Consider the following 27,461-nt stretch of genomic DNA (forward strand, 5'->3'; position numbering starts at 1 on the left):
GCAGAAATACGCCGTTACGTGTCTCCGTTATCATCTGGGAACCCGATTTTGTAGTACTGAAGCTCAGTTAATATTTTTTTGCACGTAAAACCCGGAGTGATGTGTAAGATTAGTTTTGCGTTGTTTCAGTTTCACATCAGTAACTATCTTAGTTTAACTGAACATTAAATTTCTTTATATATGAGTTACATGCAAGAAGGGAGTATCGGAAAATTGCTCCTATCGGAGGAAATGGCTCTGAGCACTATGGGACTTAACTTCTAAGGTCATCAGTCCCCTAGAACTTGGAACTATTTAAACCTAACTAACCTAAGGACATCACACACATCCATGCCCGAGGCAGGATTCGAACCCGCGACCGTAGCGGTCGCGCGGTTCCAGACTGTAGCGCCTAGAACCGCTCGGACACTATCGGAGCACAAAAAATACAAATACGTTCCTGTTTATTTAAAACATTCCGTCTGAAATGTGGGGTACTAGCTTCCGCATTCTACCTTGCTGAGCACCTTTAAAGATTTTCCCAAACATTTTGGCATGCAAATATCTTCGCGCTTTTTTATGGTGAGAGAGAAGAAAGTGGAGTGTGAGAGAAGAGTGCTAGACAGTGCCGGGGGGGGGGGGGGGGGGGACGAATAAAGAGAAAGAGAAAGTGAAAGTGGAGGAGAAACAGTGTATATGACAATGACACTGAGGAAGAGAGAGATAGTGACAATGAGAAGAGACAGCAGCAGTAGGAAGAAAATATAGTAGCAAGAAGAAGGTAGTAACACTGGGAGGAGACTGTAGTAGCAGGTCTGAAAGATATGGGCTGTGGCTGTGTTAAGAGAGACATTGGCAAAGAGACATAAAGAGATAATGACAATGAGTTGGGCTCAATGAGTGAGAGACAAAGGGCAACTGGGAGTCGATGGTATGAGCGACTTATAGCTATGGACTAGTGGATGTGAGTGATTTATATTTAGTGGAGCTTGTAGGACTTTCAGTTGAGTTGCATGTTAGAAAAAAGTACGAATATATTTTCAAGCCAAAATTTTTGAAATTTTTTTAAAAAAATGCTGAGGAAGATAGACTGAGGCAAGTTCAAAATGGTTCAAATGGCTCTGAGCACTATGGGACTCAACTGCTGTGGTCATCAGTCCCCTAGAACTTAGAACTACTTAAACCTAACTAACCTAAGGACATCACACACATCCATGCCCGAGGCAGGCTTCGAACCTGCGACCGCAGCAGTCGCACGGTTCCGGACTGCGCGCCTAGAACCGCGAGACCACCGCGGCCGGCCTGAGGCAAGTGGTGAAATGATAATTAAATGGACACTCTAGCTGCAAACAGGCGTTGATGTACTTCATTGGGGACATGTTGAAAATGTGTGCCCGACCGGGACTCGAACCCGGGATCTCCGCTTACAAGGCACACACTCTATCCATCTTTTCTTTTTAATCTCATTTTGTTCGTTTTCGTTCGTTGCGTCTGCTCGGCGCGGATGTCGCAAGACACCCTTTTCAGTTCGTCGTTGATCCAGTAACTGAGTTTTTTTTATTAGAGAGGGGAGCTACCCGTTTGACCGAACACGCTGAGGTACCGTGGCGGCTGGGGGTCTCCTGCTTACATGGCAGACGCTCTATCCATCTGAGCCACCGAGAGCACAGAGGATAGTGCGCCTGCAGGGACTTACCCCTTGCACGCACCCCGTGAGGCCCACATTCCCAACATGTCCACATCACTACATTCATAGTGCGCCTAATACATGTTTGTCCATCATACTCAATACTGGTGGCAGATTAATCTACCAAGTCCCGTACGAGTTCGGGCATAGCGTCTGCGTTCGTACAGGAAGGTCAATGGCCGGGAAGCCATATTTTAACTTCATTTCTAGCAAAGCTGCATGGTCATCTAAGGTAACTGTTCTTTCGGGAACAGATCCTACCGTCACATATGAGGCAAGTGGTACCTCACTCTTCAGTCAGAGTCTTTCATATAAACAGGAAGATACTCGCATTTTTTGTGCTCCTATAGGAGCATTTTTCTGCAGGTCATACACCTCCTACATTGATGAACTACTCGTCACATCACTTCCCAATGGTTCAAATGGCTCTGAGTAGTATGGGACTTAACATCTGAGGTCATCAGTCCCCTATACTTCGAACTACTTAAACCTAACTAATCTAAGGACATCACACACATCCATGCCCCAGGCAGGATTCGAACCTGCGACCGTAGCGGCAGCGCGGTTCCGCACTGAAGCGCCTCGAACCGCTCTGCCACAGCGGCCGGCTCACTTGCCAATAAAATGGCCTATTCCTTGATGGTGTTACGTGATATTTTTTCGGCAGAGTATTCGCACTTTCGTGACATTTAGACACCACACTACTTCATTCTCGGATAGTTACTGATAAATTTGGAGCTCTACATACGTAAAAATGATTACACTTTTAGTGAGATATTCGTTGCGGCTGGGTCGAGTCATGACCGGTACGAGCCTCCCCTTGTGATACGAGTGGTGAGTAGCAGGTTGGGAGAGACGGCGAGGCGCCGCCACGCCACGCCACGCACCTGCCTCCGGCGCTAGGGCGCGCGCGCGCCTCGGCGAGTGTGGCGGGCCGGCCGGCTGTATCGACCGCGGATGCTGCGAGGCGAGGCGCCGCCTGCCCGCCGCCAGCCAGTGCCCGCTCAGCGCCCGCCCGAGCCGAGCTCGCTGCCGCCCGGCCACAGAACACGGCCACGGACACGCCGCGCGCGCTCGCAGCAGGTGCCGGGGGTCTCTTCTAGTCCACTGCAGGTAACGGCCGCAGCTCTGCCGCCTGCTTGTGTAGTCGCGGCCGCCGCTGCTAGGACAGCTGCTGGTTCCCTAGGCCGCCGCCACACGCGCGTGCTCCGTCTAGCGGCCCACAGCTGGGGCGAGGTGTCAGCGTGGCCTCTGCACAGCCACGCAAACAGACGCGGATCCAGGCGTATGGGGGCTCCCCCACCCCTCCACCCTACCACCTCGAGTATAGTTTATCGTCACCCACACTTTCAGCGCGCCAAACTTGGTTTTAATAATAATAATAATAATAATGAAACACAACTTTTGCTAACACATCTATAATTTGTTTACATTACTGCTTAGTACAGCGTTGTAGAAGAACTTCTAATAAATTCAGAGAAATACATCGTTTTAAACGAAATCGTCTGAAAATCTGGCAAGTTCCTGTCTCATGGGATTGATGTAAGAGCTGTAGTATCAACAAACTTTTACAACTTTCACGTCATAATGCACACATCATAATTCGTGACTGATCGTCACAAAGGTCACACACAGTTCGTAGTGGCTGACGCGGACTCATCTATTGACACTGAGGTGTTATCTGGGTTCCCCGAGGAAGTGTGATACGCATTCTGCTGTTCTTAATCTACTTGTACATAAGCGATTTAGGAGACAATCTGAGCAGCCCTCTCAGAATGCTTGCAGAAGATGCTCTCATTTACCGTCTAGTTAAACGCATTAGAAGATTAAAACGAATTGTAAAATGATTTAGACAAGATACCTGTTGTGGTGAGAAAAGTGACAATTTACTCTGAATAAGAAAACGTGTGAAGAACACGCGAGTGCTAAAAAGCCCGTGAAATTTCGGTTACACTTTAAATCACACGAAATTAGGGGTTGTCTATTCAAGTAAATAGCTAAGCATTGCAGATTACGAGAAACTTAAGTTGCATTCATCACATGAAAATGCTATGCGGAAGGTGAACCAGAGAATGGTTTTATTGTCGGAGCACTTAGAAGATGCAACCCATGTACTAAAGACACTAGTTACATTACGCTTGTCCGTCCTCTTCTGGAGTAAAATTACGCGCCATGGGGTCCTTACTAGATAGGATTGACGGAGGATATTTAAATAGTTCAAAGAAGCGTTTTGTGTTATCGCGAAATGTGGGAGATAGTGTCACTGACATTATAAGCGAGATGGGATGACAAATATTAAAACAAAGGCCTTTTTCTTTCCAGCAACATCTTCTTACCAAATTTTAAGCACAAACATTCTTCTCTGAATGAGACGATATTTTGTTGAGTCCCATATACGTAGGGAGAAGTGACCATCGAAGTAAAATAAGCAAAATCAGAGGTCACACTGAAAATGTAGTTGTTCACTTTTCCCACGTGCGAGAATGGAACAATCGAGAAATAGCCTGAAAGTCATCCTAAGAACCCATTGCCAAGCACTAAGTGCCAATTGCGAAATAGTCATGTACACGTACATGTAGATAACGTCGAAGTGTGCGCCACTACTTTCAGTATTTCATTTAGCAGTACAATTGTCAACACAGTTTAGTACACTACACCCCTGCCATATAAATGGTGGGTCGGGGTGGGGGTGGGCGGGGAGGGGAGGGAGGAGGAGGGGGAGGGGGGGGGGAACGTGAGAGGGCAGAAATGCTACTTCTTTCCGTCGTTTCTGCTTCCGTTCGCGATAGTCAGCCTTTCTGATATTATTTTCTTATGTAGTATCTTCCCCTTTCTGTCTTGTCTTAGCTTCCTGTACTTCTCAGTTCTACCTTGTCGTCTAGAAGGATCGTTCCGCGTCTGTTGTTTTCTAGCAGGTGAGGTCAGCCGCCTCGTATCTGGCTCCGACGTAGGAATTTCAGAAAAGAAGTTACACATGTCGTCCCGCGCTGAGAATATTGCACAACAAAAGAGCCACAGTTTGACAAGAGAGTTTGTGTTCTGGGTTTCCTGCAGACACAGTATGCACCATATTGGGCGTTGAAATAGGTGCAACAACTGGACACGTACTACGAAGCTGAAGCACGCGACACCGTACAATTCGTGTGGGCAAAACGCCTTAATTGCACACAGATTCACGTGAAATTCTGACAGTATATGGACCAAATGCAGTGTTGCGCCCATCCGTAGTGGAAAGGTGTCAGCAATTTGACAAAGGCAGCACTGACATGGAAGATACTGTTCTGGAAGTCCAGATCTTGCGCCATTCAATTTCCATCTTTTCCATAATTTGAAAGAACTTATGGGGGAAAGAAATTTTCCAACGATGGACACATTTACACCTCCGTGGCCGAGAAGTGGATTTTTTTCGTCGAGGAGGTGAACGACTGGTAGAACATTCCGGCCGTTTTCCTACAGACTTGGTGACCATCTTGAAAAAAAGTGTCACATATCACTGCCATGCCACTTAGGCGCGTAGTGTGGCATTCAATAACAATTATCTAGCCTGCCATAATAATGTGTAACTTACTTTCTGAAGTCCTCCAGCGTGTTTCCTGCAGCCCCCGGTCGACCACAAGGCCATCCATGTTATCAAGCCCGCAGGCAAGTAACTGAAAAGTCTCCTGTATAGCATGTAACTGGTCATTTTCTAGAACTCCTTACCATTTCGAGATTCTTGTTTTTCATACTGTTTCACTCTCAGGATGTTAGCTGGGAAGCAGGAAACTGGTACACGTAGAAATACACAATGACGGAAAAAATTACCAGCACTGAGTTGATAGGCATCTTTCTACATATGAAAGACGATGTATATTCAAATTTCGCACCACTCGTATAAGAGTTGCGCTAGTAACCCCACTACGGGGATGCAAATCATGTTTCCTTTAAATATACGCTGTAACGGTCGTGAGCATCAGTTACATATGACATGGACGTAGTGAGTTGATGTCAGTTAAGAATGCCGCGACAAAGGCGACCTTACCAACACCTGAGTTTGAACGTGGTCATGTTCAAATGGCTCTGAGCACTATGGGACTTAACAAATGGTTCAAATGGCTCTGAACACTATGGGACTTAACATCTGAGGTCATCAGTCCCCTAGAACTTAGAACTACTTAAACCTAACTAACCTAAGGACATCACACACATCCATGCCCGAGGCAGGATTCGAACCTGCGACCGTAGCGGTCGCGCGGTTCCATACTGAAGTGCCCAGAACCACTCGACTACACCGTCCGGCTCGAGGTCATGTGATAGGGCTACTAGATTCTGGCTGTTCCTTCTGCGATGTTGCAGAAAGACTTTGCAGGAATGTAGCCACTGTACACAATTGCTGGCAGAGGTGGTCACGGGAACGTACGGTCGTAAGACGGCTGTAGACTACAGAGATGGAAGACCATGGTGTTCGGCGCATGAGTCTGGAGCTTTGTAGTGCATCTGCAGCAGTAATCTGAGCAGCAGCTTGGACCACAGTGACACAACGAACTGTTACAAATCGGTTACATCAAAGACAGCTCGCTCCAGACGTCCTGTAGCGTGCATTCCACTGAGCCCAAGCCACCGCCATTTGCGACTTCAGTGGTGTCAAGCGAGAGCTCATTCGATGACAGGGTGAACATCTGTTGTGTTTTCTGATGAAATCTGGTTCTGCCTCTCTGCCAGAGACGGCCGTGTGTTGGTTAGAAGGATGCCAGCTGAGGGCTGCAACCTACCCGTCTGCGTGCTAGACACACTGGACTTACACAAACAGCATTAACCATCTCTGTATCGATCGACCAAGTGCAACAGGCACGTGATTCCATTCCACAAACTGACATCCGGCACCTCTACAACACAATACATGTACGTTTGCTGGCGGTTACACTGGTTATTAATATACACCAGAATTTCGCAGTTGGGATGGCTTATCTCGCACTTACATTAACCTGTGATCTTGCAATGTTGGTCATTTAAATATGTTACCTAGACTAATTTATTCCCGAAATTTCATTACTCTACATTATTTTTTGGTGTTGCGATTTTTTAACCTCAGTGTAAAGGCTGTTTATCTCGGAGAGCGGTGGGAGGGGGCTGGGGCGAACGGAGATTTCACGTATTCTCTTCCCCTTCCCCTAAGATCCACGTTTGTATCCGAACGCATACGTCGAGCATATAGCCAGTCTACCTGATAAGACCGAACTCCAGCGTTTTACATCCGCGTTTCGGAAATGGTACATCTACAACGTTGGATTCGGAATCGCTTTTGTCCATATTTCTCGTATGTTGATGAGATTCTTTACCGGACTGGAGACAGTGTTGTGGTCGGAAGAAGAAAAATTGAACATTTTCGACAGTGCGCTATGTGTTAGCAATAAAGGGAAATCTATTATTAACGTAAACATACACATACACTCCTGGAAATTGAAATAAGAACACCGTGAATTCATTGTCCCAGGAAGGGGAAACTTTATTGACACATTCCTGGGGTCAGATACATCACATTATCACACTGACAGAACCACAGGCACATAGACACAGGCAACAGAGCATGCACAATGTCGGCACTAGTACAGTGTATATCTACCTTTCGCAGCAATGCAGGCTGCTATTCTCCCATGGAGACGATCGTAGAGATGCTGGATGTAGTCCTGTGGAACGGCTTGCCATGCCATTTCCACCTGGCGCCTCAGTTGGACCAGCGTTCGTGCTGGACGTGCAGACCGCGTGAGACGACGCTTCATCCAGTCCCAACATGCTCAATTGGGGACAGATCCGGAGATCTTGCTGGCCAGGGTAGTTGACTTACACCTTCTAGAGCACGTTGGGAGGAACGAGATACATGCGGACGTGCATTGTCCTGTTGGAACAGCAAGTTCCCTTGCCGGTCTAGGAATGGTAGAACGATGGGTTCGATGACGGTTTGGATGTACCGTGCACTATTCAGTGTCCCCTCGACGATCACCAGTGGTGTACGGCCAGTGTAGGAGATCGCTCCCCACACCATGATGCCGGGTGTTGGCCCTGTGTGCCTCGGTCGTATGCAGTCCTGATTGTGGCGCTCACCTGCACGGCGCCAAACACGCATACGACCATCATTGGCACCAAGGCAGAAGCGACTCTCATCGCTGAAGACGACACGTCTCCATTCGTCCCTCCATTCACGCCTGTCGCGACACCACTGGAGGCGGGCTGCACGATGTTGGGGCGTGAGCGGAAGACGGCCTAACGGTGTGCGGGACCGTAGCCCAGCTTCATGGAGACGGTTGCGAATGGTCCTCGCCGATACCCCAGGAGCAACAGTGTCGCTAATTTGCTGGGAAGTGGCGGTGCGGTCCCCTACGGCACTGCGTAGGATCCTACGGTCTTGGCGTGCATCCGTGCGTCGCTGCGGTCCGGTCCCAGGTCGACGGGCACGTGCACCTTCCGCCGACCACTGGCGACAACATCGATGTACTGTGGAGACCTCACGCCCCACGTGTTGAGCAATTCGGCGGTACGTCCACCCGGCCTCCCGCATGCCCACTATACGCCCTCGCTCAAAGTCCGTCAACTGCACATACGGTACACGTCCACGCTGTCGCGGCATGCTACCAGTGTTAAAGACTGCGATGGAGCTCCGTATGCCACGGCAAACTGGCTGACACTGACGGCGGCGGTGCACAAATGCTGCGCAGCTAGCGCCATTCGACGGCCAACACCGCGGTTCCTGGTGTGTCCGCTGTGCCGTGCGTGTGATCATTGCTTGTACAGCCCTCTCGCAGTGTCCGGAGCAAGTATGGTGGGTCTGACACACCGGTGTCAATGTGTTCTTTTTTCCATTTCCAGGAGTCTATACGTTCATATCGCTGACACGTGACTTATGTCACCTCAGTGCATACAATCAACAAAAGCTGCAGCTCGGTCGACTGTCGTATGGACCACCTCTACATCTACATCTACATCTACATTTATACTCCGCAAGCCACCCAACGGTGTGTGGCGGAGGGCACTTTACGTGCCACTGTCATTACCTCCCTTTTCTGTTCCAGTCGCGAATGGTTCACGGGAAGAACGATTGTCTGAAAGCCTCCGTGCGCGCTCGAATCTCTCTAATTTTACATTCGTGATCTCCTCGGGAGGTATAAGTAGGGGGAAGCAATATATTCGATACCTCATCCAGAAACGCACCCTCTCGAAACCTGGACAGCAAGCTACACCACGATGCAGAGCGCCTCTCTTGCGGAGTCTGCCACTTGAGTTTGCTAAACATCTCCTTAACGCTATCACGGTTACCAAATAACCCTGTGACGAAACGCGCCGCTCTTCTTTGGATCTTCTCTATCTCCTCCGTCAACCCGATCTGATACGGATCCAACACTGTTGAGCAATACTCAAGTATAGGTCGAACGAGTGTTTTATAAGCCACCTCCTTTGTTGATGGACTACATTTTCTAAGGACTCTCCCAATGAATCTCAACCTGGTACCCGCCTTACCAACAATTAATTTTATATGATCATTCCACTTCAAATCGTTCTGCACGCATACTCCCAGATATTTTACAGAATTAACTCCTACCAGTGTTTGTTCCGCTATCATATAATCATACAATAAAGGATCCTTCTTTCTATGTATTCGCAATACATTACATTTGTCTATGTTAAGGGTCAGTTGCCACTCCCTGTACCAAGTGCCTATCCGTTGCAGATCTCCCTGCATTTCGCTACAATTTTCTAATGCTGCAACTTCTCTGTATACTACAGCATCATCCGCGAAAAACCGCATGGAACTTCGGACACTATCTACTAGGTCATTTATATATATTGTGAAAAGTAATGGTCCCATAACACTCCCCTGTGGCACGCCAGAGGTTACTTTAACGTCTGTAGACGTCTCTCCATTGATAACAACATGCTGTGTTATTTGCTAAAAACTCTTCAATCCAGCCACACAGCTGGTCTGATACTCCGTAGGCTCTTACTTTGTTTATCAGGCGACAGTGCGGAACTGTATCGAACGCCTTCCGGAAGTCAAGGAAGATAGCGTCTACCTGGGAGCCTGTATCTAATATTTTCTGGGTCTCATGAACAAAAAAAGCGAGTTGGGTCTCACACGATCGCTGTTTCCGGAATCCATGTTGATTCTTACAGAGACGATTCTGGGTTTCCAAAATCGACATGATACGCGAGCAAAAAACATGTTCTAAAATTCTACAACAGATCGACGTCAGAGATATAGGTCTATAGTTTTGCGCATCTGCTCGACGACCCTTCTTGAAGACTGGGACTACCTGTGCTCTGTTCCAATCATTTGGAACCTTCCGTTCCTCTAGAGACTTGCGGTACACGGCTTTTAGGAGGGGGGCAAGTTCTTTCGCGTACTCTGTGTAGAATCGAATTGGTATCCCGTCAGGTCCAGTGGACTTTCCTCTCTTGAGTGATTCCAGTTGCTTTTCTATTCCTTGGACACTTATTTCGATGTCAGCCATTTTTTCGTTTGTGCGAGGGTTTAGAGAAGGAACTGCAGTGCGGTCTTCCTCTGTGAAACAGCTTTGGAAAAAGGTGATAAGTATTTCAGCTTTACGCGTCTCATCCTCTGTTTCAATGCCATCATCATCCCGGAGTGTCTGGATATGCTGTTTCGAGCCACTTACTGATTTAACGTAAGACCAGAACTTCCTAGGATTTTCTGTCAAGTCGGTACATAGAATTTTGCTTTCGAATTCACTGAACGCTTCACACATAGCCCTCCTTACGCTAACTTTGACATCGTTTAGCTTCTGTTTGTCTGAGAGGTTTTGGCTGCGTTTACACTTGGAGTGAAGCTCTCTTTGCTTTCGCAGTAGTTTCCTCCTCATATTACTCCGCGAGTTTGCCTCGTGTATGATGTGTACGTATCCTTACGAAATTTATGAATTACTTGGTCTTAATATACTCTCAATAATGTTGCGTCTATAGTATAATCAGCCCTGCTAAGGAAAAATGAAACGCACTTTTAGAAAAGTTACCTCATAATATAACCGCTTGGGTTTCGTTGAGAGGCACCCACATGCCTCGCTCATACTGTGGCATCAAGCAGTCAGGCCTGCAAGATGAGTGGTCTGCCAAGCGAGTGGATTCATTCTTATTTATCGAGTAACATGAGCTCTAGTACTCACAATTAAGTTACAAATTATTCTCCTGTTTGAATATTACGCAACGGAAACGGATAACGCACATCTGACTATTAGTAATTTACACAACTCTGACTGTTCACTACGCACTGGCAACACCACATTTTCTTTCTTACCCAACGGCTTTGATCAACACGTGGCCATCGCACTGAATATGAATGGCGCACACATTATAAATTCTGGATATCATGACAACATACTATTCGAAGGAAAAGGCCACCAATCTTTTTCTTTTCACTGTCTTTTTTATTCCGGTATATTCTATAACCTAAACACACCATTACATTTTCTACCACAATTACACATGAGAAACTCCGCCCAGTGGGCATGGCTTTACATTGGTGATTCTCTATCTTATGGTCTCGTAATTATCTAACGCTACAGTGCACTTTCTGGATAGGATGGTGGATCTTTTGCTATATCTCACACTTCGACTCTCACACCCATCATCACGAAAATTTCCTCCAGACCGAGCGGTACAAAAGGAACAAGCATAACCCACTACCTCTGAAGCTATCTTGCTACTCTCCCATGCAAACCACACATACTTAAATTACATGAAATACACCACACTGGCAACATGGAATACAACACAAGGAATAGTCACAACGTTATAATCACATCACTTTCAGCTTTCCCACTTCAATTAGTTTTCATCCCAGTTTCACACGACACTGCCCCACTTCGTAGCTTTTCTTTCCTACTATGAACTCTGGAGGATATATGCACGTCTTCCTGTGCAATGCAAGCCAAGCGGCGTTGCTGGATAGACGGCTGACTCACCTTGCTTCACTCTCAGAGTATTATAGTTTGAATCAAGCGTCACACGGAAACATAACACGCAAAGTAATATTAAGAACATATTCGTCACACAGGCGAGTCCTCAACTGATACCACGGACGAGTACTTCTCTTTATCCTTTGTCTCATACACAGATTGAGACTCACACAGTACTCACCACGTGGAAGTACTCGTCTCTAATTTAAAGTCCTGCACACGCCATTTCTCAAATATTTCCAACTTATAGTACACACGCCAGTAATTCAGCTTAACTTAAGCACTCGGAAGTATATCAACTTATTGCTACACGTGGTTTCATTGTGACCGTTGGTCACTTCCGAAGATTACTACCATCCCCTTAATATTACCTGCCTGACATTTAATTCTCCCCACAAAAGTTCCTGAAATAGAGAAATTATTATTCCAAACTACTCTTAAGTATTCCACATGCATACCATTCTCTCCACTCTTTTGTCTTTACGGAGCACACCTAAGACAGGTCCTACCAACACAAGATCCACCGCCAGAGTGCTGAAACATGGCCGTTCTTCAGGTCAGCTCGCACCTCCGTCGAGGGGGGGGGGGGGGGCACCTTGCTACATTTCAGGCGCTCAAAGCTCAGGTAAATTTCATCTCCTTTTTGTTCCACCAAAGGTGGCCAAAGGATCGTCTCAAAGATGATCATATATTCACATTCACTATCTGCGGTTAGCAGACGACCATACATTCATTCATTTCACAGATCTCACCAAATTGGATATGGGGATTTATTTTGTGGGAGTGCACATGTGATCAATTAACTAAATAAATTGTCCTTCCTTCCTACACTGGTATCCGGCTTTGGTGTATTAAGTGAAATTGAGTTATTACTACAAAAAATATGTTGTTCTGACAAGAATAACGAAGAATGTTGTACCTGTTTTCAATGTCGGCCGGTACTGCACCCTTTCATCGTGTCGGTCACGACAAACGATTTTGCTATTAATCACAAAATTTCTTATGAAATATTGATGGGGAAGATAAGACTGTTCACTCGAATGTCGTGCTATTTTTTTATTTCTTTAGCGGTCACTATGCAAAAAATTTCAGCACGTCCACTAGCTTTGAAATTAACTTTAAATAAGGAAATATAATACAGAGCGGACCCGAGCTCCACCAAAAAAAATTCAGAGATATTTTCTGAATATTATGGTATAAGGGACCCAGTGGCTCGCTACAGAGCAGTTGCGTTTCGTTTGCTGTCTTTGTCTTTGTATTTCACTGAAATGATATTAAACTGAAAATATCTGCGCAACAGAGCAATTGCCGATGGTATGCGCCGTGTGTTTTGTTTCGAAACAAACTTGTTCCACTCGCTGTTGACAACAGCAACGCCTACTTTGCTCTTCGCCTTAATGCATGCATTCGTTACTGCTCAGTTGTGTCCCGGGGTTGTTTCTCGGCAGTGTTTGTTTAACGAAAACAGTTGCTGTGCACTCTGTCGTGATCGTGGTGGCCAACATTTAGACCATTTACCTGCAAACGAACAGTTCTGCATTTTCAGATAGCTTACAGGAAAGCAGCCGGTTGACGTCGTCGACAACCGCTGATATTTCAACAGGCGCACACCCGGCCTTTTCCAAAGCAAAACTCAGCCTTGAAAATGGCAGGGCGTGCTTCTGTCGAAACACCGGCGGTTGTTGATGACGTCACTCGGCTGTATTCGCCTAAGTTATTTGAACACTGTATACACTGGAAGAAAATCAGGTCTCACAGTTCTGCATTTGTTACGTACTGTGTGCTGTGTACTCACAGTGCACATTTCGTCTGAGGGTTGTTTAGTGTACAATATTTTGATGATTGCATATTACAGGTTTTTTCAGTGTTCAGGAGGTACTGTCACAGAAACAAAGATATTTGCAGGATGAAAAGGAATAAATCATATTTATATTATTATATATTCTGTTATAAGACACCAGATACAAGGATCCCTGTGCCAAATATTCAAAAAAATGCCCCTGAATAACCTCCGAAATTTTGTCGTTGGAGTTCTGGTTCACTCTGTATTTCTCACAGATATCATATTTGGATTCGAAAGACTTATGCGATTTATGAAATAACTGCAATAAGAATAAAATGTTACATCCAGCTAAATTACCTAATTTGTCCCCCGTCGCATGAGCCGGATCCCTGCTTTATGGTTCCTTAAATATTCTACATCATGTTTTCGAGGCTTATTCTCTGTTGATCGCGAGGTCATTATATGTCCATTGACAGGTCTTGAGAAAAGGACCAAACTAAAATTCCGAATATCAACTAAAGACATGAAGTCTATGCACGAGTCAGCAACCATACTTGGCAGTTTATTACTAATTGTCCATATTGATGGTGAAGTCTTCCCGGGTTATCAGCCGAGTGAAGGCGTTATTCAGCGGCAACGTTTCAGTAAGTTTCTTACTTGTGATCTTCAGGCGAAGTCCATCTTGACCGGACATTATTATATAACTCACAACGTTACCAGTTTCGGCTTTCTTCTATAATCAGATCGTTAGGAATATTCTAATACGAGTATCAACTCCATATTTGGTGATCTGTGTGTCACCTCATAGATCCTCTCTGTTGAACTAGGAAATGGAGCAAGGTAACACTTACTGTGGAGAACTTTTGTACTCGGAAACTTGTGATTCCCATATAACTGAATTCACTATCCTGCTTCAAACACGAGTTTTATACTCTCGAAACATTTGCTATTTAATACAACGCACATTTAATGAGATGTTGATTTTCATTATGATTCACCACGCCAACTGGACTTTAGGCCAACTGAGTGGATTTTTTGAACTTGACTGAAATGAGTAACATCTACCATCTATCAGACTTTATTTCGGATAGTAAACCATTGTATTATACCTGCTTCAACTCCGTGACGCTATTAGTCAAGATAAAAACTTTGTCTGTGACACACTGGAACTTGTATTTCGTTCAGTAAACACCGAAAATGCGTATGCAACAACATGATTTTTATTCATTCTGGATATATATATATATATATATATATATATATATATATATATATATATATAGAGAGAGAGAGAGAGAGAGAGAGAGAGAGAGAGAGATGAATATATGTACGATATGTACGAGCAGAGTGAATACATGAGGTTATTTCGATCAGAACAAAATCGAAATAAATTTTCAAAGTACTTGGCAATATGAGCCCAATTACCAGCATGGTATTGCATCTCCTCTGGCGTGAATGCGTACGCTGATTCTGTTGAAAAGGGTGTGGAGTTGTTAAATTACCGTAGATTATCGTATACTATCGAAGTAAGCGTAGACTATGGTAGTTTTCCTAGTAGCTTTGGTCAGTCAAGATCTTAACCGCGTTACCTGTAAATTACGTGTGTTGCATACTTATCAGGTATTTATCATTTCGATCGCTATGTTTGCGCATCCTTTCAGTGTCTTACAAGAATCCCCTAGAAACCAGGACCAGTGAACCGTCTAGAAACTTAGGTAAATATGTAAAGGGCCGAGTAACCTACAGAACTTGTTCTATACTTAAAAATAAACAGTTTCCATAGTAAAATTGAAATTGCCGTTGATTAATTCAGATTTGATTCGAAAATTGTTGATTTTTACCGTGAAAGAGATGTGTGCTGTAACAAAAATAAATAAAGAAATACAGATTTATCATATAGAACTAGAAAACGCCATTTCCTAAAAAAATTAAAATTTTAAAAAATGCGAAACAAAAATATATCGGACATCGCTCCAATACTTCGTCTAATTTATATAAAACATATTTCTGTTACTGCTAAAGAACTTTAGCATTTATCAATTATAAGGGAAACTCTTGCCTTTGATCATCATGAAGAATGTTCTATAGAGTACAAAATAAGAACAACTATTGTTATATAGATTTTTTGTGTTCTTGCATGTAAATAGTACTTGCGTTAAAAGTAATTGTTTTGATTACATAAAAGTGCGGAAGTTAAGCGAGCAGCTAACTTTTTTTTTGGGTATAAAAGGCAGTATATGTTTTGTAAGGATATAATATACATTATTGACTAACACTGAGCTATGTGCGGTTATAATTGCGTGAAAAACAAACAAACAAACAAATAACAAAGAGAAATCGTGGATTACTAGTTCCTGTCTGACACATTCATTTATGCTTCTTTCCCTACCAATGCTACCAATGTTATCGGTAATCCTACCAGTTCCTAAGTCATGGCCGGCCGCTGTGGCCGAGCGGTTCTAGGCGCTTCAGTAGGGAACCGTGCTGTTGCTACGGTCGCAGGTTCGAATCCTACCTCGCGCATGGATGTGAGTGTGATGTCCTTATGTTAGTTCTAAGTCTAGGGGACTGATGACCTCAGATGTTAATTCCCATAGTGCTTAGAGCCATTTAGTGCCATACTACGTCATTTCTGTGCTGTACAAAAACTACCGAATCGTAGTTTTAGTAGAATGCAACTCTAGAAGGACGTTGTATCCTCTTCTGAGGCGAGTTGGGCGACAGCTGTTGGAGCTGGTCCTTGATGTCCAGGATACTGGCATTGAGAGGGAGTTGATGCCCGAAATGGTCCAACGTCTGTTTTACTGGGGACAGAACTGGGAATCTGATTGGCCGCAGGAGTACCTCACATCACGCAGCCAGTTGACAGAGGCACGTGCCCTATGTAGGCGAGCACTGTCCTGTTGAAAAATGATCCCACGATATTTTAACATGAGAGATAACACTCAAGGACGCAGCGTGTCCACACATACTGTTGGGCTGTCCGAGTTTCGTCGTTCACTACCAGCCGTGACCAGAAGTCATAATCGAAGGGTCCCCAGACCGTGAGCCCAGGAGTAACACCGAGTGCTCCTACAAACCATTGAAAGAATGGGATCTCTCCGCCTCCGACATACTAGCCGACTAGGGTCATCTGGGGTAGTGCAGAAGCGCGATTCAATGTTGAAAACAATGCACCAGCAATCCATGCTCCTCGGTGACTGTACCACTCCAGACACAGTCGTTTGCATTGTGGTGTAAGTGACAGCTACCTAGAATACTCATTCCCCAGGTAACGCGGTTTTTCTGCTGTTAGCCTCCTTGCAATGTGACACGGAAGGCTGCAGGGAATCCATTACTTGTTGTCGGATGGTAGGCAGAGATGCATGAGGGGTAGGATGTGCTTGGCGCACAATATGGCGATCCTGCCTTGTGATGGTCATATGTGATCGAACAGAACCTTGACGACGAGGATGCCTGTCGTCACTTTCTCTAGCAGTTTAACATCAGTCCGCGGCTACACCCGAATTCCCCAGAAATTTGGTCAAATGAATACCGATAAAGAGGCCTCTTTCATACTAGGTCAGGTACTGGTAACGCTCACAGGAATGCGTGGTGTCTGCGTCATTCAAGTGATTACTCAGTATCTGACACTTATGAACCCTACAAAGCCTGGTAACAATACTAAACACGAACAACACTAATGCATCTGGCGGCCGTTTTGCTTGACACAGAGAACTGCAACGCTTAGTCATTTACGTATCCAACGATGGCATATACGTGTACGAACTTACAGTGACATGGAACCATGTCTTGTGGGTGCTTCACTTTTTTTGTCAGGCAGTGTACAGGAATTGGACAAAAATACGGAAATACAGAGAGAAATGCGAGCGTGAACGTAAGTGCACATGCTAGCCAAGCCTGCCGGTTGCGCTGTTGTATTTCATCACGATCGGCACCTGTGCAATGTTCGGAATACGTTACAGGGGTCAATCTAGGTCAGAACAGTGCTCTGTGTAGTTGTGGTTTCATTATATCGCTGCTAAGTGAAGTAGAACGACGGCAAATTGTTGGTAGTTCCGTAATCAAAGAAGCCGAAGGGTCTGGTGTTTCAAGAAGCACCTTAACGCAGATTTATATCGCATATAGGGAAAGCGGAGAAACACCACCCACTAAATCAATAGGCGAACGAAAGATTGTATTAATTGATCGTGACAGGCGACCATTGAAGAGGACTGTGACGAGAAATAAGTGGAAAATAGCTGAAAAGTCACTCCAAAACTAAATGTAATAATCGGGAATCCTGTCAGAACCAGTACAATACAAATGAAGCTCCGTAAGCAGGTAACTGCTGGGAGAGCTGGAGTTTCAAAACCATTCACCAACGATGCAAAATGTCCATAACTGGAAATCGTGGTGCTGAAGCCATAAACCTGCACTATGGAGTAAGGGAAGAAAGTTAGTGGATGAGATGAGTCTTGTTTTACATTTTTTCCACCTTCTGGCAGAGTTTACGTCTGAAGAGTGAAATGGCGATGGCTGGGTGATAATTCGGGCTGCCATACCGTTGTATTCCGTCAGTCGCATGGCTTCTGTGCAAGGTCGCATTACTTCCAAGGACCATGCAATCGTTTTGGCTGATCATATCCATACAGTAATGCAATATTTGGTCCCCAGTGATGATGCCATGTTCCAAGACGACAGGGCCCCTGATGACACAGCTCGCGTTGTCCAGGACTGCTTTTGTGAGCACGGAGATGAACTGTTGCATCTCCCCTGCCGAACATAGTCACTATATCTCAATATTTATTGAGCCTTTGTGGTCTAGATTGGAAAGAAGGCTGCATGATCGCTGTCCACTTCCATCGTTGGTACCTGAACGAGCCACTATTGTGCAGGAAGTATGGTATAAGATTCCCTTGAAAACCATGCAGATCCTATATTTATCCATTTCGAGACAAATGGAAGCTGTTACGAATGGCAATAGTTTTCCTTAGGCATGGTAATGAGTTGCTTTTTTTTTTTTTTTTTTGCTTCCACATTTTGTCCAATCCTTGTATAGGTATTCATCTCATAGACGGGGGAAAGCTTCCAAAACGCATGCCAGAATTGCATGGTTGCATCTACACTTGCGTGAAAATAATTTTATGGTTGACACTTCAGCGAGTCGTGTGGTTGTGGCCAAGCGCAAGACAGTCGCAGTTTCTTTTCGCCGTCCTGCCTCTTCTGCAGAGGTTTTTCAAACGTGACTGGTTACACTACGGCAACGCTGCTATCTCCCCTCCACCCTATTTCTGAGTCATCAGTCTTCTGACTGGTTTGATGCGGCCCGACATGAATTCCTCTCCTGCCCAGCCACTTCATCCCAGAGTAGCACTTGCAACCTATGTCCTCAATTACTGGTCGGATGTATCCCAATCTTCTACAGTTTTTACCCTCTACAGCTTCCTCTGGTACTATAGAAGTTATTCCCTGATGTCTTAACAGATGTCCTATCATCCTGTCCCTTCTTCTTGTCAGTGTTTTCCATGTATTCCCTTCCTCTCCGATTCTGCACAGAACCTCCTCATTACCTTACTACCTAATTTTCAACATTCTCCTATAGCAATACATCTCAAATGCTTCGATTCTCTTCTTTTCCGGTTTTCGCCCGGTCCATGTTTCACTACCATACAATGATGTGTTCCAAACGTACATTCTCAGAAACTTCTTCCTCACATTAAGCCCTACGTTTGATATTAGTTGATTTTTCTTGGCCAGGAATGTCCTTTCTCCAGTGCTAGTCTGCTTTTGATGTCTTCCTTGCTCCTTCTGTCATTGGTTATTTTGCTTCCTACAGAATACCTAAACTTCGTCTACTTCGTGACCATCAATCCTGTTGTTAAGTTTTTCGCTGTTCCCATTTCTGCTACTTCTCATTACTTTCGTCTTTCTTCGATTTACTCTCAATTCATATTCCGTATTCATTAGATAGTTCATTCTCTTCAGAAGATCCTGTAATTCTCATTTACTTTCACTAAGGGTAGCAATGTCGTCAAACAATCCTTCATTGATATCCTTTCACCCTGAATTTTAATTCCACTCTTGAACCTTTCTTTTATTTCCACCATTGCTTCTCCGATGTATAGATTGAGCAGTAGGGGCGAAGGTCCGCATCCCTGTCTTACAACCTTTCTAATCCGAGCTCTTCGTTCTTCGTCTTCCACTCTTATTATTCTCTCTTGGCGCTTGTGCATGTTGTACATTACCTGTCTCTCTCTACGGCTTCCCCTATTTTCCTCAGAATTTGGAACCTCTTGCACCAACCGATCGAGATGGTGCAGTGGTTAGCACACTGGACTCGCATCGGGACGACGACGGTTCAAAACCGCTTCCAACCATCCTGATTTAGGTTTTCCGTGATTTCCCTAAATCGCTTCAGGCAAATACCAGGATGGTTCCCTCCTCATCGTTCACTAATCTGATGGGACCGATGACCTCTCTATTTGATCCCCTCACCCGAATCACCCAACCAACCACCCTGCACGATTTTTCCAGGTCGACAAATCCTCCGAACGTGTCCTGATTTTTCTTTAGTTTTGCTTCCATTAGTCTTGCTTCCTACACCTTTCCTAAATCCAAACTACCACATCCTCAATTTTCTTTACCATTGTTATGTATATTAATCTTGTCAGCAACTTGGATGCGTGAGCTGTTAAGCGGCTTATAATATAAGTCACGCTCTTGTCAGCTCTTGTAGTCTTCGCAATTGTCTGGATAATGGTTTTCCAAAAGTCAGATGGTATATCACCAGATTCATGCAATGTACACACCAACGTGAATAGTCGTTTTGTTGCCCCTTTCCCCAATGATTTTAGAAATTATGAAGAAATGTTATCTATCCCTTCTCCCTTATTTGATAATTCTTTCAAAGCTCTTTTAAATTCCGACTGCAATACTGGATCCTCTATCTCTTCTACGTATATCGACTCTTATTTCTTCTTATATCACATCTGACAAATCTCCCCCCTCATAGATGCCTTCAATGTATTTTTTCCACCCAGCCGGTCTCTGTCCTGCATTTAACAGTGGAATTACCATTGCACTCGTAATGTTTCCACCATTGCTTTTAATGACACCGAAGGTTGTTTCGCTTTTCTATATGCTGAGTCAGCCCTTGCGACAATGAATTCTTTTTAGATTTCTTCACATGCTTCATACAGCAATTCCGTCTTAGCTTGCCTAAGCTTCCTATTTATTTCATTCCTCAGTGACTTGTATCTCTGCATTCCTGAATTTCCCTGAACGTTTTCGTACTTCCTTCTTTCATCTATAACTGAGGTATTTCTCTTTTACCCATGGTTTCTTCACAGTTACGTTCTTTGTACCTATGGTTTTCTTTCCAATATGTGTGACTGCCCTTTTTAGAGATGTTCATTCCTCTTCAACTGAACTGACTACTGAGCTATTCCTTCTTTCAGTATCTATAGCCTTACAGAACTTGAGGCGTATTTCTTCATTGCTTAGTACTTCCGTGTCCCACTTCTTTGCGCATTGATTATTCCTGACTAATCTCCTTAACGTCAGCCTACTCTTCATCATTACTAATTTGTGATCTGAATCTACAACTACTCCTGTGTATACCTTACAATCCAGCATCTGATCTCGGAATCTCTGTCTGACCTTGATGAAATCTAACTGAAATCTTCCCGTGTATGCCGGGCTTTTCCAAGTATACCTCCTCCTCTTGTGATTGTTGACCAGAATATTCGGTATTATTAGCTGAAATTTATTGCAGAATTCAATCAATCCTCTCTCATTCCTAGTTCCAATTCCGCAAACGTTTCTTCTACTGTTTCCCCTACAACCGCATTCCAGTCCCCCAAGACTATTAGATTTTCATCTCCCTTTACGTACTGTATTACCCTTCCAATATCTTCATATTCTTTCTCTACCTCTTCACCCTCGGCTTGTGACGTCAACATGCATACCTGAACTATCGTTGTCAGTGTTGGTTTGCTGTTGATTTTGATGAAAACAACCGTGTTCACAATAATTCACTCATTGAGCTACTTTCTTATTGATAACGTATTCTACAGCAGTTATACCATTATATCACTCTATAGTCATCCGATCAAAAATCCTTATCTTCTTTCCATTTCGCTGAGTTCAATTATACTTGGGTTGAGCCTTTGCATTTCGCTTTTCGGATTTCCTAGCTTCCTTACCACGTTCAGACTTCTGACATTCCACGCCCCGACTCGTAGAACGTTATTCTTTCGTTGGTTATTCACTCTTTTTCACACGGTCACCTTCGCTTCGCAGCCCCCTTCCGGAGATCCGAATGGGGGTATTACGGAATTTTTTGCCGATGGAGAAATCATCATGATACTTTTTTCAGTTACTGGCTACAAAGTCTGTGGATAAACATTATGTGTCTTCAGTGCAATAGTTTCCATTGTATTCTGCATCCTCACGCAGTTGAAATACCGCGCGGCTAGGGCCTCCCATCGGGTGGACCGTTCGCCTGGTGGAAGTCTTTCGAGTTGACGCCACTTCGGCGACTTGCGTGTCGATGGGGATAAAATGATGATGATAAGAACAACACAACACCCAGTCCCTGAGCGGAGAAAATCTCCGACCCAGCCGGGAATCTAACCCGGGCCGTTACGTATGACATTCCGTCGCGCTGACCACTCACCTACCAGGGGCGGACCACACGCAGTGGATCACTGCTGATTCTTTCCTTCCGCCTTTAGAGGCAGTTTTCCACCCCAAGGGCAAGACAGTACCTCTCTGACAAGCCCGTTGGCAGAATGAGTGCAACTTCTTATGCCAGAAGTCTTCAGCCGCCAGTGCTGACGATTTTTATTCAGAATCAGAGCAGTGGCGCGGGGCTCGAACCGAGGACGGAGGACGTTTTGATTTGCTAATTAAAGACGCTATCCCTGGTCCACGGGTGCAAACTGAATCATACTTACGGATCTATTATCCTGCTGAGGCAGCAATCTTCGCACGAGGCGTTTATATACTGCAAGTCTTCTTACATTTCGCAACGATTTTACACCCTTGATCCCCGCACACAGAGGGCAGCTTCGCGACGGTGTGTGGTTGGCGCGGCGCTTTGGAAGTACTCTGAGGGCCTGCCGGACGTGGCGGCTTAGCGCGGCGTGGGCGGGCTAAGCTGGCACGGCCTGGCGCCGGCCGCGGACCCCCCTGCAGCCGGGCCCACTCTCGCCGCAGAATACACTGTAGTCGCTCGCACGGCCGCCAGCGCGCCGTGAAAGGGTCGATTCTCACTGGGCAGCACGACACGGAGCTGCGCGTCCCGCCACGTGCCACTTCCCCACGCTCGACGTCATTTACTTCACACCTTCTCGTCACTACCTGTCGTGTCGTATTGTCCAGTACTAGAGCGGCGCGCAAGTTACAAAGACGCGTTCGTAATGCGTTCTGCCCAAAGAGGGGTGGAGAATATTCTGCGTCGTCGCCAGCGTGCACTCCGTCTCTATCCCACACGCTGCATACGTTGCCTATCCTAGTAACTCACAACGCAGACATAAGCGCCACAATCGGCCACTGTTTTGCTCTACATCTACATCTACATCCATACTCCGCAAGCCACCTGACGGTGTGTGGCGGAGGGTACTTTGAGTACGTCCATCGGATCTCCCTTCTATTTCAGTCTCGTATTGTTCGTGGAAAGAAAGACTGTCGGTATGCCTCTGTGTGGGCTCCAATCTCTCTGATTTTATCCTCATGGTCTCTTCGCTAGATGTACATAGGAGGGAGCAATATACTGCTTGACTCCTCGGTGAAGGTATGTTCTCGAAACTTCAACAAAAGCCCGTACCGAGCTACTGAGCGTCTTTCTTGCAGAGTCTTCCACTGGAGTTTATCTATCATCTCCGTAACGCTTTCGCGATTACTAAATGATCCTGTAACGAAGGACGCTGCTCTCCGCTGGATCTTCTCTATCTATTCTATCAACCCTATCTGGTTCGGATTCCACACTGGTGAGCAATATTCAAGCATTCTGGCATCTGCTTTACCGTCGATCAACTTTATATGATCATTCCATTTTAAATCACTCCTAATGCCTACTCCGAGATAATTTATGGAATTAACTGCTTCCAGTTTCTGACCTGCTATATTGTAGCTAAATGATAAGGGATCTTTCTTTCTATGTATTCGCAGCACATTACACTTGTCTACATTGAGATTCAATTGCCATTCCCTGCACCATGCGTCAATTCGTTGCAGATCCTCCTGCATTTCGGTACAATTTTCCATTGTTACAACCTTTCGGTATACTGCAGCATCATCCGCAAAAAGCCTCAGTGAACTTCCTATGTTATCCACAAGGTCATTTATGTATACTGTGAACAGCAACGGTCCTACGACACCCCCCTGCGGCACACCTGAAACCACTCTTATTTTGGAAGACTTCTCTCCATTGAGAATGACATGTTGCGTTCTGTTATCTAGGAACTCTTCAATACAATCACACAGTTGGTCTCATAGTCCATATGCTCTTACTTTGTACATTAAAAGACTGTGGGGAACTGTATCGAACGCCCTGCGGAAGTCAAGAAACACGGCATCTACCTGGCAACCAGTGTCTATGGCCCTCGGAATCTCCTACAACAGTTTATGTTCTCGCAATACTGATGCTGTCGCTTGTTCACTTAACACTTTCGTTTTTGCATAATACCTCGACTATGAACACCACTGTTCGGGCTGTGTGGTGACGCCAACAGTAACGGAGGAAACGGCTATTGATGGACGGGATGAGGCACTGCATCCTTCTCCTGGATTTGGATTGAGAATGGTGGTGGTGACGAATCGAGCGACAGACCGCTAGTAACTCATCCCCGATTGAATTAGACTTTTATTCATGTTGGGTGCGGTCGCCGCTGGACTGTAGGCTGTTGGCCACGGGATGATGTAGGGACTCGCAGAAACACGGAGCCCCGTCAGCGGAACCGCCTGGGCAGGTCTGTTGATGAAACATCGATATATCAATAGCTTTTCCAAAATGTGTAGACATCTGGAGGCGATTTTTTCTTCCACAATATATCGATATCGAAATTGCAATATCGACTGCCGATATTTTTATTTTATATTTTTTCGCAATTTTGGGTAAATATTTGAAACTGTTCCCTTGTAGTAGTACATAATTTTACAGTCTCTGTATAAATGAGTCTTACTACTTTTTGAGCTTTTATCACGTCCAGTCTTTCTATTTGACTGTATGAAGCAAATATAGGTGGCACAAATAAGTCCGACTGCACTGAGGGATGGCGGTGTGAATGGAATAACAAGATTCCCGATGTGAAGAAATAGCACACCAGTTTCGTTAAAGAAGAAACAATTTTTACCGCAACTAGTGTGCTATTTTTTCACACCGGCATTCTCAGAAAACAGTTTCTGAAAGTGATGAACAAAAATCTAAATGACAAGATTGGTCTTTGCAGTGGGCAGTGGCGTGGGAGGGGAAATGCTGACGTAATTTGCGCTCGGCGCTACTAACAGAAACTGCGACGTTTAGCTTCACCACGCAATTTTGACACTCCAACTTCAAGGTCGCTGGCGTTTTCAGAACTGAAAAGAGCAGGGAAGTCGTCATAAAGTGTTCCGGAGAAACCCGATATGTGACGAAACCGATCGACGGATCCATCAGGATAACTTTTATTGTGCCACTTACATGCAGTTACCATTGTTAGCAAAGCGGTTAACGCCAAGTGTGAACATGCATCGCTTTGGGGTTGGGTTGGGTTCTTTGGGGAAGGAGACCAGACAGCGAGGTCATCGGTCTCATCGGATTAGGGAAGGACGGGGAAGGAAGTCGGCCGTACCCTTTCAAAGGAACCATCCCGGCATTTGCCTGGGGCGATTTAGGGAAATCACGGAAAACCTAAATCAGGATGGCCGGACGCAGGATTGAACCGTCGTCCTCCCAAGTGCGAGTCCAGTGTCTAACCAGTGCGCCACCTCGCTCGGTTGCATCGCTTTGCTTTCAGTTCCTGCTCTAAGGGGGATAAGCAAGCTGCTGGCTTTTTGATGTATAGAATATCTAATAACAAGTACAGCTCTAAAACCGGCAGTATATTTAACTGTGCAGCCGATATTTTTATAGGCCGTTAAATCGATATTTTTTTCCGTCGTTATATGGATGCCGACGCTTTCTTCGATCTATCTTGGGCCAATAACGATACTTTTTAAAATATCGATATATTTGATTCCAGATTTTGTAAAAATATCAGCAGCCCTAGCTTAGAAAGCTAGGGGCCACACACTGCGGCTGATGAATGACAGCCGTCCAAGCTACTTGCCCGCCACGGGCATCGAAATACAGCGCGGGGAAGACGATACGCAAACTGTAGCCCCCAGTAAAACTGACGTCGAAATCGTGTGCCCGCTCTTGGTGATGATCAGTGACAAGGGTGTCCATAAGGATCAGAGTGAAGTGACAAGGTAGCCAGACAGTCAACAGTCTTAGATTCGATCATAAATCTGACAAGTAAGGTAGATGTCCTCAGGAGATACTCACACAGTACGTGGCTTGGCAGTGTGAAGACGCTAAGTAGTCCGCATTCAGTCTTCTGCTCAGACAGATGCTAGCAACTTCTGGAGTCAAGTCTAGAGTAGGCGACTGGTTGCATCACCGTGTACTGTGAACAGTCTTCATCTCAAACTTAGAGGCTGGCGCTGGCAGCGTAGCTCGGCATCACATACACACCTGGATACTGTCTGAGACAATCTGAGCACAAACAGAGAGAAAGAGAGCGTCTCATTCAAGTACTATTTATGTGAACCAGGCTGGCTAGTATTTTCCACTTACCAGCAGATTTACCAGGAAACGAAAACAGCTGTATGAAACAGGCGAAATACCCTCAGACTTCAAGAAGAATATAATAATTCCAATCCCAAAGAAAGCAGGTGTTGACAGATGTGAGAATTACCGAACAATCAGTTTAATAAGCCACAGCTGCAAAATACTAACACGAATTCTTTACAGACGAATGGAAAAACTAGTAGAAGCCGACCTCGGGGAAGATCAGTTTGGATTCCGTAGAAATACTGGAACACGTGAGGCAATACTGACCTTACGACTTATCTTAGAAGAAAGATTAAGGAAAGGCAAACCTACGTTTCTAGCATTTGTAACTTAGAGAAAGCTTTTGACAATGTTGACTGGAATACTCTCTTTCAAATTCTAAAGGTGGCAGGGGTAAAATACAGGGAGAGAAAGGCTATTTACAATTTGTACAGAAACCAGATGGCAGTTATAAGAGTCGAGGGACGTGAAAGGGAAGCAGTGGTTGGGAAGGGAGTAAGACAGGGTTGTAGCCTCTCCCCGATGTTATTCAATCTGTATATTGAGCAAGCAGTAAAGGAAACAAAAGAAAAATTCGGAGTAATTAAAATCCGTGGAGAAGAAATAAAAACTTTGAGGTTCGCCGATGACATTGTAATTCTGTCAGAGACAGCAAAGGACTTGGAAGAGCAGTTGAACGGAATGGATGGTGTCTTGAAGGGAGGATATAAGATGAACATCAACAAAAGCAAAACGAGGATAATGGAGTGTAGTCGAATTAAGTCGGGTGATGCTGAGGGAATTAGATTAGGAAATGAGACACTTAAAGTAGTAAAGGAGTTTTGCTATTTGGGGAGTAAAATAACTGATGATGGTCGAAGTAGAGAGGATATAAAATGTAGACTGGCAATGGCAAGGAAAGCGTTTCTGAAGAAGAGAAATTTGTTAACATCGAGTATAGATTTAAGTGTCAGGAAGTCATTTCTGAAAGTATTTGTATGGAGTGTAGCCATGTATGGAAGTGAAACATGGACGGTAAATAGTTTGGACAAGAAGAGAATAGAAGCTTTCGAAATGTGGTGCTACAGAAGAATGCTGAAGATTAGATGGGTAGATCACATAACTAATGAGGAGGTACTGAATAGAATTGGGAAGAAGAGGAGTTTGTGGCACAACTTGACCAGAAGAAGGGATCGGTTGGTAGGACATGTTCTGAGGCATCAAGGGATCACCAATTTAGTATTGGAGGGCAGCGTGGAGGGTAAAAATCGTAGGGGGAGACCAAGAGAT

The 27,461-nt window shown here is 44.9% G+C and overlaps 1 protein-coding gene across 1 annotated transcript in view; it reads left to right on the forward strand.

Moving 5' to 3' along the window:
• Nucleotides 1-2,678: 2,678 nt before the first annotated feature.
• LOC126252582 (ecotropic viral integration site 5 ortholog) overlaps nucleotides 2,679-27,461 on the forward strand; it is a 372,193-nt gene continuing 347,410 nt past the window's right edge. The window contains exon 1 of the mRNA XM_049953493.1: nucleotides 2,679-2,779. The gene's annotated coding sequence lies outside the window, so the exon portion shown is untranslated. The remainder of the gene's footprint in view (nucleotides 2,780-27,461) is intronic.

The sequence above is a fragment of the Schistocerca nitens genome, chromosome 1 (genome assembly GCF_023898315.1).
Source record: "Schistocerca nitens isolate TAMUIC-IGC-003100 chromosome 1, iqSchNite1.1, whole genome shotgun sequence".
Classification (NCBI taxonomy): domain Eukaryota; kingdom Metazoa; phylum Arthropoda; class Insecta; order Orthoptera; family Acrididae; genus Schistocerca; species Schistocerca nitens.